Raw genomic sequence first — 11,740 nt, forward strand, 5'->3', positions numbered from 1 at the left:
ACATACTAACAAAATAAAATAAATAGAATAGATATGTACAAGTAAAATAAATAAATAAATAGAGTAATAAATATGTACAAACATATATACATATATACAGGTGCTGTGGGGAAGGGAAGGCAAAGCACTGTTCTCTGAGGCACAGAGAAGTTAAGTGACTTGCCCAAAGTCACACAGCTGACAAGCGGCAGAGTCGGGATTAGAACCCAATACCTCTGACTCCCAAGCCCGTGCTCTTTCCACTGAGCCACGCTGATTCTGGGTGCTCCATTAGAGTAGAAGCTCCTTGAGAGCAGGGATCATGTCTGCTCATTCTGTTGTCCTCTCCTAAGTGCTTAGTTCAGTGCTCTATTCTGAGTTAGCAGTCAATAAATGCCACTGATTGATTGATTGGCTCCTAAGGACTGGGTAACATGATCGGAGGATTTTTAGACTGGGAATGTGGGGAAGAGATTAAAGACTTCTCTCCTGCTTCCTCTTCTACTTTCCCCTCTGTGCCCTTTACACCTAGCTTCCTTGGTGTGGGTGTCACCTGCCCCATCATTCATTCAGTCATTCAATCGTATTTATTGACCTCTCACTGAGTGCCGAGCACTGTACTAAGCGCTTGGAAAGCACAATTCAGCAATAACGACAGACAATCCCTGCCCACACTGTACTTACAGTCTAGAAGGACTAGACTACAACATGGCTTGGTGGATAAAGCTTGGGCCCGGGATTTCCCGTTTTGTAAAGAGAAGCAGTGTGGCTCAGTGGAAGGGGCCCGGGCTTTGGAATCAGAGGTCATGGGTTCAAATCCCAGCTCCTCCAATTGTCAGCTGTGTAACTTTGGGCAAATCACTTAACTTCTCTGGGCCTCAGTTACCTCATCTGTAAAAATGGAGATTAAGACTGTGAGCCACCCATGGTACAACCTGATAATAATAATAATAATGATAATGACATTTATTAAGCACTTACTATGTGCAAAGCACTGTTCTAAGCACTGGGGAGGTTACAAGGTGATCAGGTTACCCACGGGGTGCTCACAGTCTTAACCCCCATTTTACAGATGAGGGAACTGAGGCACAGAGAAGTTAAGTGACTTGCCTGAAGTCACACAGCTGACAATTGGCAGAACCGGGATTTGAACCCATGACCTCTGACTCCAAAACCCATGCTCTTTCCACTGAGTCACGCTGCTTCTCCTAAAAAAAAAAAAAATAATAATAATAATAATAATGGCATTTATTAAGTGCTTACTATGTGCAAAGCACTATTCTAAGTGCTGGGGAGGCCACAGAGTGATCAGGAGGCTACAGAGTGATCAGGTTGTCCCACGGAGGGCTCACAGTCAATCCCCATTTTACAGATGAGGTAATTGAGGCACAGAGAAGTTAAGTGACTTGCCCAAAGTCACACAGCTGACAATTGGTAGAGCCGGGATTTGAACCCTTGACCACTGACTCCAAAGCCCGAGCTCTTCCACTGAGCCACGCTGCTTTTCTCCTAAGCACTTGGGTACTTCCCAAGCACTTAGTACAGTGCTCTGCACACAGTAAGCGCTCAATAAACTGTGGTTGGGTAGGGACCGTCTCTATATACTGCCGACCTGTACTTCCCAAGTGCCTAGTACTCACTTTGTAACCTCCCCAGTGCTTAGAGCAGTGCTTTGCACATAGTAAGCACTTAATAATTGCCATCATTATTATTATTAAAAGTGGGCTATCGAGGGGCGGATCTTGGAAGGGCGAGGTGGCGAGGTTCCCTCGGCACAGCCCCGCTCTAATTATGGGGAGGGGAAGGGGCTCCTCATCCGCTGGCATCAGAACTGGCCCAAGAGGGGTCCGGATGCTCACCTCGTACCATCTTGCCTAGAGTCTCTCAACGAGAGCAGCCCGACCCCTGTCTGGCTCTGGATGCCCCAGGCCACGACGGTGATGCACAAGGTCATGTACAATTGTCAGCTGTTTCACTTTGGGCAAGTCACTTAACTTCTCTGTGCCTCAGTTACATCATCTGTAAAATGGGGATTATGACTGTGAGCCCCCCGTGGGACATGATCACCTTGTGACCTCTCCAGCGCTTAGAACAGTGCTTTGCACATAGTAAGCGCTTAATAAATGCCATTATTATTATTATTATTATTATGTACAAGCTGGAGGACGCCTGTCTATTTGTTTTGTTTAGTTGCCTGTCTCCCCCTTCTAGACTGTGAGCCCGTTGTTGGATAGGGATTGTCTCTGTTGCCGAATTGTACTTTCCAACCACTTAGTATTCATTCATTCATTCAATTGTATTTATTGAGCGCTTACTGTGTGCAGAGCACTGTACTAAGCGCTTGGGAAGAACAAGTCGGCAACATATAGAGACGGTCCCTACCCAACAACAGGCTCACAATCTAGAAGGGGGAGGCAGACAACAGAACAAAACATGTAAGACAGGTGTCAAAATCGCCAGAACAAATAGAATTAAAGCTAGATGCACATCATTAGCAAAATAAAAAGAATAGTAAATATGTACTAAACGTTTTCCGATGGCTTATGACTGTGAGCCCCAGGTGGGACGGTGCCCAACCTGATCAGCCTGTATCTACCCCAGTGCTTAGTACAGTGCCTGGCACAAAGCAGGAGCTTAACAGATACCATAAACATAAAAACCAGGAGATGCTGAGCAAGCCTTGTACCCAGGCCAGGCTTCATTCCCACCTCCAAGCCAGCCCTGCCAGGGTGCCCCGGGGAATGGTTTTTCCAAAAGGGAGCTTTCTACTTCCCAGGAGGGAATGATGGAGCAAAGGATGGGATTTCTGATTTTAGGAGCAACTCTCGTTTCTTCCTCTTTGGCTTGCGTTTGGGGGTCGTGGGGGTGAGGGGGAAGAGAAGAGTTTTCCCTCTTCCTCCCGTTCCACTGTCTAGTCCCATTTGAAGCTGTGCAGCCGGCTCTTTGATTGTCTCTGTGGATTGATTTAGGGGATGCAAATGAGAGCGACGGCAATCTGACGAAGAAAATCTTTTCCCCTGACGGTTCTGAGTGTGCTCAGAGAATACTCAATAAGCCATTGATGCTGGCTTATCAGCAGGGGGCAAAACGAAAGACAGAGAAAGAGGCTGGGCTCCAGGAAGGGAAACAAAGGGCAGAAACTATCTGGAGACCTGACCAGAAAGTTCATCCGCCTCTGCACTGTCTTTCCATTCATTCGTTCATTCAGCCGTATTTATTGAGTGCTTACTGTGGGCAGAGCAATGTACTAAGCACTTGGGAGCGTACAATACCACAATGAATAGACACATTCCCTGCCCACAATGAGCTTACAGCCTAGAGGGTGAGATGGACATTAATACAAATAAATGAAATTACAGATATGTACATAAGTGCTGGGAGGGAGGATTCATTCATTCAATCGTATTTATTGAGCACTTACTGTGTGCAGAGCACTGTACTAAGTGCTTGAGCAGTACAAATTGGCAACATGGAGACGGTCCCTACCCAACAACTGGTTCACAGTCTAGAAGGGGGAGACAGACAGCAAATCGGAACAAGTGGACAGGTGTCAATACCATCAAAATAAATATAATTATAGCTATATGCACATCATTAATACAATAAATAGTTATAAATATGTACAAATATACACAAGTGCTGTGGGGAGGGGAAGGGGGCAGTGTAGAGGGAGGTGGGCAATGAGGAGGGGAGGAGGAGGAGGAAGGAAAAAAGTGGGGGTTCAGTCTGGGAAGGCCTCCTGGAGGAGGTGAGCTTTCAATAGGGCTCTGAAGGGAGGAAGAGAGCTAGTTTGGCAGATGTGTGGAAGGAGGGCATTCCAGGCCAGGCATAGGACGTGGGCCGGGGGACGACGGTGGGGCAGGCGAGAACGAGGCATGATGAGGAGGTTAGCGGCAGAGGAGCGGAGTGTGTGGGCTGGGCTGTAGAAGGAGAGAAGGGAGGTGAGGTAGGAAGGGGCCAGGTGATGGAGAGCTTTGAAGCCAAGAGTAAGGAGTTTTTGCTTGATTCGAACGATGACTAAAGGGATCATGTCAGGGTGACGCAGAAAGGAGAGGGCGAAGAGGAAAGGAGGGCTCAATCTGGGAAGGCCTCTTGGAGATATGCCTTCAATAAGGCTTTGAACTTGTCTCCTGCTCCTCAGGGTCCGTGGGTCAGAGGCTGGGCCTTTTTAAGGACCGGCTTAGGGAAAAATGTAGAGCAGGGCCCCAGCTGGCTCTACTCCCATATTGGAGTTGAATTAGGATCTGAAATGTCTGGGAAACAAAATTAATTTCCTGAGGGTTGGGTGGTCATCCTCCTTCTACTCTCTCCCTGACCCCCATGGGGCCCCTGGGTCGAACCAGGGGAGTTTCCAGTACTCTACCAGTCTTGACTATGGGAGGGAGAGTCAAGCAGAGGCATACCCATTCCATTCCTAGCTTGGGCAGTGGCTAGCGAGTGGAAGGCAATCTGCTACAAGTCAAAACTCACCTGTGCTGGGTAGCAGCGGCATTGGAGAGAGTCGAGGGCAGAGATTCAGGTTTACTGTGCGGAAGGAGGCAATGATAAACCGCTTCTGTATTTTTACCAAAAAACTCTATGGATCCACTACCAGAATGATTGCAGATGGAGATGGGGCATTCTCGGAGCGATGTGTCCATGGCGTCGGGGTTGGACACGATTCGACAGCATGAGACAACAACAACCCCCCAAGGTTTCACCCTTTGGGCAAGAACCTGACAGGCAAGGAGGCTTGAGATTTAAGCAGCATGGCCAGTGATTAGAACTAGGGCCTGGGGGTCAGAAGGACCTGTGTTCTAATCCCAGCTCTGCCACTTGTCTGCTCTTTGACCTTGGGTATGTCACTTAACTTCTCTGTGCCTCAGTTCCCTCATCTGTAAAATGGGAGTTATAACTATAAGCTCCATGTGGGCTATGGAGTGTTTCAAACCTGACTAACTTGTATCTGCCCAGTGCTTAGTACAATGCCTGGCCAATAGTATGTACTTAACGAATACCATGTAAAAAAACACCCCCAAAACAAAAATACAAGCACCGGCTAGTTAGTCTTGGAAATAAAGACTGAGGAACCCCTGGCGTTGCTGCTGGGTAAAGGGGATTGTGGGTTTGGGTACAGCGCTTAGACAGTGCTTTGCACATAGTAAGCGCTTAACAAATGCCATCATCATTATTATTATTACAGGAAGCTAAGGTGATGAGGCTCACGGCAGCACAAAGAGTTTCAGCAGAGAAACACTCTGGCAGTTTGGGGAGACTTGACTTGGTAACACTGGCAACAGACGGAGCCTGGTCTGGTGGAAAGAGCAGGCTTCTGGGAGTCAGAGATCTAGGTTCTAATCCTAGCTCTTCCACTGGCTAGCTGTGTGACCATAGGCAAGTCATTTAACCTCTCTGGGCCTCAATTTCCGCATCTGTAAAATGGGAATAATAATACTGTATCAGCCTCATTGCTGGCCTCCAAGCCTCCTGTCTCGCCCCACTCCAACCCATACTTCACTCTGCTGCCCGGATCATTTTTCTACAAAAATGTTCAGGACACATTTCCCCACTCCTCAAGAAACTCCAGTGGTTGCCCATCCACCTCCGCATCAAAAAAAACTCCTCACCATCAGCTTCAAAGCACTCAATCACCTTGCCCCCTCCTTACCTCACCTTTCTACGCTCCTACTACAACCCAGCCCTTATACTTCACTTCTCTAATGGTAACCTCCTCACTGTACCTCCATCTCATCTATCTCACCTCCGATCCTTAGCACATGTTCTCCCTCTGGCCTGGAATGCCCTCCCTCCTCAAATCTGACAGACAATGATCTCCCCCCGCCCCCTCCCCCGCCAAAGTCTTATTGAAGGCACTTCTCCTCCAAGAAGCCTTCCCTAAGGCCTCCTTTTTCTCTTCTCCTGCTCCCTTCTGCATCTCCCTGACTTGCTCCTTTTATTCATCCCCCCTCCATGACCCACAGCACTTGCATATATATCTTTAATTTATTATTTATATTGATGCCTGTCTCCCCCTGTAGACTATGAGCTCCTTGTGGGCAGGGAATGTGTCTGTTTATTACTGTATTGAACTCTCCCCAACACACAGTACAGTATTCTGCATAGGGTAAGCACTCAATAAATATGAATGAATGAATAATACCTGCCTCTCCCTTCCTCACAGGGATGTTTTGAGGACAAAAATGAGATCAGTAATGTGACAACACTCTGGAAAATGAACAGTGCTGTATAAATTCAAGGTCTTAATGCTAGGAGATCCTGAAGGGGAATTGCCCCAAAGGGACACCATCCCTTTAGCACTACTGTCAGAGACAGAATATTGGACTGGATAGCCACCGGCCTGACCCAGGAATGGCCTCGCTTATGGAAGAGAATCCAGGAATTACCTCTTCTGACTGTATGCCCTGGGCAGGGACCCTGTCCCACTTGAGGGAGGGTCTTCTTGTCTGGCCACTCCCAGCGGAGATCCAGGAGCAGAGAGCTGTGGGCACACCCGGGGGCCACCCCACAGCCCAAAATAGGCTTTGCCTTTGCGTGAGAACAAAGCCAAATGCAGCACCCGGAGGCACACGGATTTGTGAATATTTCTGCCACTCTGCTTCATTGTTCAACCTGAAGGGATGTCTGGCTGCCTCCCTGGCATGGCTCACCTCGCTTACGGGTTGCCAGAGTAACGGGATTCACGAAGGGATTGGTAACCCCTTCCTCATGGGGCAGAGTCATCCATCCTCCCTGGCTTGCAAAGAGCGGGGAGCTGGGGCTGGGCTGAGACTGAAAATAAAGCTGGAGCTGGGGCTGGAGCTGAGGCTGGAGCTAAGGCTGGGTCTGGGGCCAGGGCCAGGACTAAAATAATAATAATGATAGTATTTGTTAAGCGCATACTATGTGCAAAGCACTGTTCTAAGCCCTGGGGAGGTTACAAGGTGATCAGGCTTCCCTATGGGGGGTTCACAGTCTTCATCCCCATTTTACAGATGAGGGAACTGAGGCCCAGAGAAGTTAAGTGACTTGCCCAAAGTCACACGGCTGACAGTTGGCAGAGCCGGGATTTGAACCCGTGACCTCTGACTACCAAACCCGTGCTCTTTCCACCAAGCCATGCTGTTTCTCCATCTCCATCTTCTCAGGTGGAGGCTGGGACAGAGGCCAAGAGCAAGACTAGGGCTGGGGCTGGGGCTGAGGCCGAAGCAGGGTCTAGGGTAAAGACTGAAGCCGGAGCCAATATTGGGGCTGGGACCGGGACTGTCTTCTAGACTGTGAGCCCACTGTTGGGTAGGGACTGTCTCTATATGTTGCCAACTTGTACTTCCCAAATGCTTAGTACACAGTAAGCGCTCAATAAATACGATTGATTGATTGATTGAGATTGACGCTGGAGCTAGGAATGGGACTAGAGCCGGGACCGGGCCTGGACCGAGTCTAGGATTAGGGCTGGGGCCGAGGCCAAGGCCGGGGCCAGGACTGACATGGTTTGACATTGTTGAACAGGGTGTTTAATGGGAATTGTTCTGACTGTTCAATTGCTTGAGGGGCCCAACCCCTCTATAAATGATGTACATTTATTATAGCTATTCTATTATAGCTATAATTCTATTTATTCTGATGATTTTGACACCTGTCTACATGTTTTGTTTTGTTGTCTGTCTCCCCCTTCTAGACTGTGAGCCCGCTGTTGGGTACCATCTCTATTCTATTCTATTATAGCTATAATTCTATTTATTCTGACGATTTTGACACCTGTCTACATGCTTTGTTTTGTTGTCTGTCTCCCCCTTCTAGACTGTGAGCCCGCTGTTGGGTAGGGACCGTCTCTATATGTTGCCAACTTGTACTTCCCAAGCGCTTAGTACAGTGCTCTGCACACAGTAAGCGCTCAATAAATATGATTGAATGAATGAATTAATAAATAAATATGATTGAATGAATGAATGACTGAGATGGAGGCTGGGACTGAGGCCGGGATCGAAACTGGGGCTTGCACCAAGGCTGTAGCCGAGGCCAAAGTTCATCATCATCAATTGTATTTATTGAGCGCTTACTGTGTGCAGAGCACTGTACTAAGCGCTTGGGAAGTCTAGAGCCAGGACTGAAGCCACGGCCGGACTGAGGTTGGGACCGGGGCTGGGGCCAGGACCGGGGCTGAGGCCAAAGCTGGGGCCAGGTGTTCAAATTCCGGCTCCGCCAATTCATTCATTCATTCAATTGTATTTATTAAGCGCTTACTGTGTGCAGAGCACTGTACTAAGCGCTTGGGAAGTACAAGTTGGCAACATATAGAGACGGTCCCTACCCAACAGCGGGCTCACAGTCTAGAAGGGGGAGACAGACAACAAAACAAAACATATTAACAGAATAAAATAAATAGAATAGTAAATATGTACAAGTAAAATAAATAGAGTAATAAATTGTCAGCTGTGTGACTTTGGGCAAGTCACTTAGCTTCTCTGGGCCTCAGTTACCTCATCCGTCAAATGGGGATGAAGACTGTGAGCACCACGTGGGACAATCTGATCACCTTGTATCCTTCCCAGTGCTTAGAACAGTGCTTTGCACATAGTAAGTGCTTAACAAATGCCATCATTATATTATTAAGTTGGGGCTGGGACCAGGACTGTGGCTGGGACTGGAGCCAGGCCTGGGTTCAAGTCTGGAGCCGGGGCCTAGCCTGGGGTTGGGGTCAGGACCAAAACTGCAGCGGGGGGGGCTGGGCCTGGGTTCGAGGCTGTGGCTGAGGCCGGGTCTGGGGCAGCTAACAGAGCAGTTCACAAAGGTGCCCTCCATAGTCCCCATGCTGCTCCCCAGCTACGCTCCCCCTTTGCAGGAAAAAGGAGAAATGGATGTTAAATGATTCCTTGCGCCTAATTTGAAAAGGAGTATAAACAGCAGTGTTCCGTTGCAGGGTTCTTCAGAGGGTGCAGTTTAAGTCCAATTATGTGCTATTAGTGCATTTGCTCTTTGTTCCCGTGGCATATTAATTGCATAGCTGGTATTCTGGCAATTAACACAATTATGGGACTCTCTTTTCCGGCAGGTCCCAATTCCTGGCTTTTTATTCCATTGAACGGGTCTGGAGAGCTGGGGGAACTGGGGGAAAGCTCATTAGTGCAGATCTCAGGGAGGACCTCGTCCTGTCCACTGAGGGATCGGCCAGAATGGGAGGCCGAGCTGGGCCGTCAGGCCTGGGCGAGGGAGGGAACGAGGGAATCGTCATCCTTTGTGGGCCGGTGGCTAACAAGGGCACTGATTTCCCACTAGCCAGGAGGGCAGGAGGAGGGATCCTTCCTCCCCAACCCCTCCAAAATCAGGGCCAGTCCCCCCCACTAGATCAGAAGCTGGGCTGATGAATGTAAATTCTGCCCAGTGAGTTACTTGGCTGAGAAGCTCCCTCTTTGGGAGCTGTGTGCTGCAGATTCTCCCTGCCTCATGAAAGCAAGGAGCTCTTTTGAGAAGGCAAGGTCTGTACAGCCTTGGGAAACACTGCTGCTGTTAATCCTGTAGACAGTAGAATCAACCCCCTACTGCTCCCCTCCCCCAGTTCAGATTGGGTTAAGAGGCTTTGTTGGTGTTTGGGGTATTTCTCATAAAGGGAGTTAATGCAGAATTCTCAGTTCCGGAGACACTGGGAACCAAACAAATCACTCGGGTATCGCCAAGAAGGGTGACGACTAACTAACTACTGAAAAGAACAGGTCCTTCGGATCCCAGGCCTCCAGGGAATACAGTGACAGCCCGCTGTTGGGTAGGGACTGTCTCTGTGTGTTGCCGGCTTGTACTTCCCAAGCGCTTAGTACAGTGCTCTGCACACAGTAAGCGCTCAATAAATACGATTGATTGACTGATTACGCATTTAGCAGAAGGCCACCAAGCCCACCTAAACCTACAAAGTGTTCCTGGAGATGTGGGGGAAGCCTGAACCTTCCATTTTTTCCAATCAATCGATCAATCAATCAATGAATGGTATTCATTGAGCACTTTCTGTTTACAGAGTCAGTGCGTTCTCCTCATGGGACCCTGCAAACACAGGAACTGCTTCCAAGCCACTGGGACTTGGGGGCAGGAGCCGAGGCTGTGGAAGGTCGGGGGATTGCTTAAACTTAGTGCTATTACTACTGCTACTATAATGATGGCATTTATTAAGCGTTTACTATGTGCAAAGCACTGTTCTAAGTGCTGGGGAGGTTACAAGGTGATCAGGTTGTCTCACGGAGGGCTCACAGTCTTAATCCCCATTTTACAGATGAGGTAACTGAGGCACAGAGCAGTTAAGTGACTTGCCCAAAGTCACACAGCTGACAATTGGTGGAGCCGGGGTTTGAACCCATGACCTCTGACTCCAAAGCCCGTGCTCTTTCCACTGAGCCGCGCTGCTTCGACTAATAATAAATGTGGTGTTTGTTAATGGTATTTGTTACCCTCTTAACTATGTTCTACGCACTGTACTAAGCACCGGGGTGGATACAAGCAAGTTGGGCTGGACGTAGTCCATGTCCCTTGTGGGGCTCACAGTCTCAATCCCCATTTTACAGATGAAGTAACTGAGGTCCAGAGAAGTGAAGTGACTTGCCCAAGGTCAAACAGCAGACAACTGGCAGAGCCGGGATTAGAACCCATGACCTTCTAACTCCCAGGCCTATGCTCTATTCACTACGCCATGCTGCTTCTCAGGTCATGTGTCAGGCACTGTTCTAAGCTGTGTTCATAATCAATCAATCAATCAATCGTATTTATTGAGCGCTTACTGTGCACAGAGCACTGTACTAAGCGCTTGGGAAGTACAAGTTGGCAACATATAGAGACGGTCCCTACCCAACAGTGGGCTCACAGTCTAGAAGGGGGAGACAGAGAACAAAACAAAACATATTAACAAAATAAAATAAATAGAATAGATATGTACAAGTAAAATAAATAAATAAATAGAGTAATTAGCACTGTTCTAAGAATAAAAGCATCTGGCGTCATATTTGTATTGGACAGGGGACAGACCAAGAGAAAACCAGAGTGTCTTTTTTTTTTAATGGTATTTGTTCAATGCTTACTAGGTGCCTGGCACTGAACAAAGAACTGGGGTAAATACGAGACAGGTTGGAAACAGTCCATGTCCCACATGGGGCTTACAGTCAATCCCCATTTTACAGATGAGGGGAACTGAGACCCAGAGAAGTAAAGTGACTTGCCCAAGGTCACACAGCAGACAAGTGGTGGAGCTGGGATTCGAACCGCCCTCCCAGACTGTGAACTCACTGTGGGCAGGGAAGGTGTTTGCTTATTGTTGTACTCTTCCAAGTGCTTAGTACAGTTCTCTGCCCACAGTAAGGGCTCAATAAATCTGATTGAATGAATGAATGAACCTAGCTCTTTTTGACTCCCAGAACCATGCTGTATCCACTAGCCCTCGCTACTTCTCTAGCATAAGACGTTCTGGTATAAAACCACATGTGTGGTCACCCTAGCCAGGAGTAGACCTGCTTGAAATTCATTCATTTCAGTGCAGAGCACTGTACTAAGCGCTTGGGAAGTACAAGTTGGCAACATAGAGAGACGGTCCCTACCCAACAACAGGCTCACAGTCTAGAGGACAGGCAGTGGACAGGATCAGGATGGGAGAGACAAGAAATAAGCCTAGTGAGTAGGTTAGCTTGAGAGAACAAAGAGTGTGATCTGGGTTTTAATGGGAGAAGAGAGTGGACAAATTGGCGGGGGGGGGGGGGGGGGGGGGGGAGCGAGAAAGAGAGAAAGAGAGAGAGAGAGCACTGATTACCTTGAA

The 11,740-nt window shown here is 48.3% G+C and overlaps 1 non-coding gene across 1 annotated transcript; it reads left to right on the forward strand.

Moving 5' to 3' along the window:
* Positions 1-4,303: 4,303 nt before the first annotated feature.
* On the forward strand, positions 4,304-4,439 carry LOC119929364. Its single transcript, XR_005451491.1, has one exon. It is a non-coding gene; the product is annotated as a small nucleolar RNA SNORA7 (small nucleolar RNA).
* The last annotated feature ends 7,301 nt before the right edge of the window (positions 4,440-11,740 follow it).

The sequence above is a fragment of the Tachyglossus aculeatus genome, chromosome 5 (assembly GCF_015852505.1).
Source record: "Tachyglossus aculeatus isolate mTacAcu1 chromosome 5, mTacAcu1.pri, whole genome shotgun sequence".
NCBI lineage: Eukaryota > Metazoa > Chordata > Mammalia > Monotremata > Tachyglossidae > Tachyglossus > Tachyglossus aculeatus.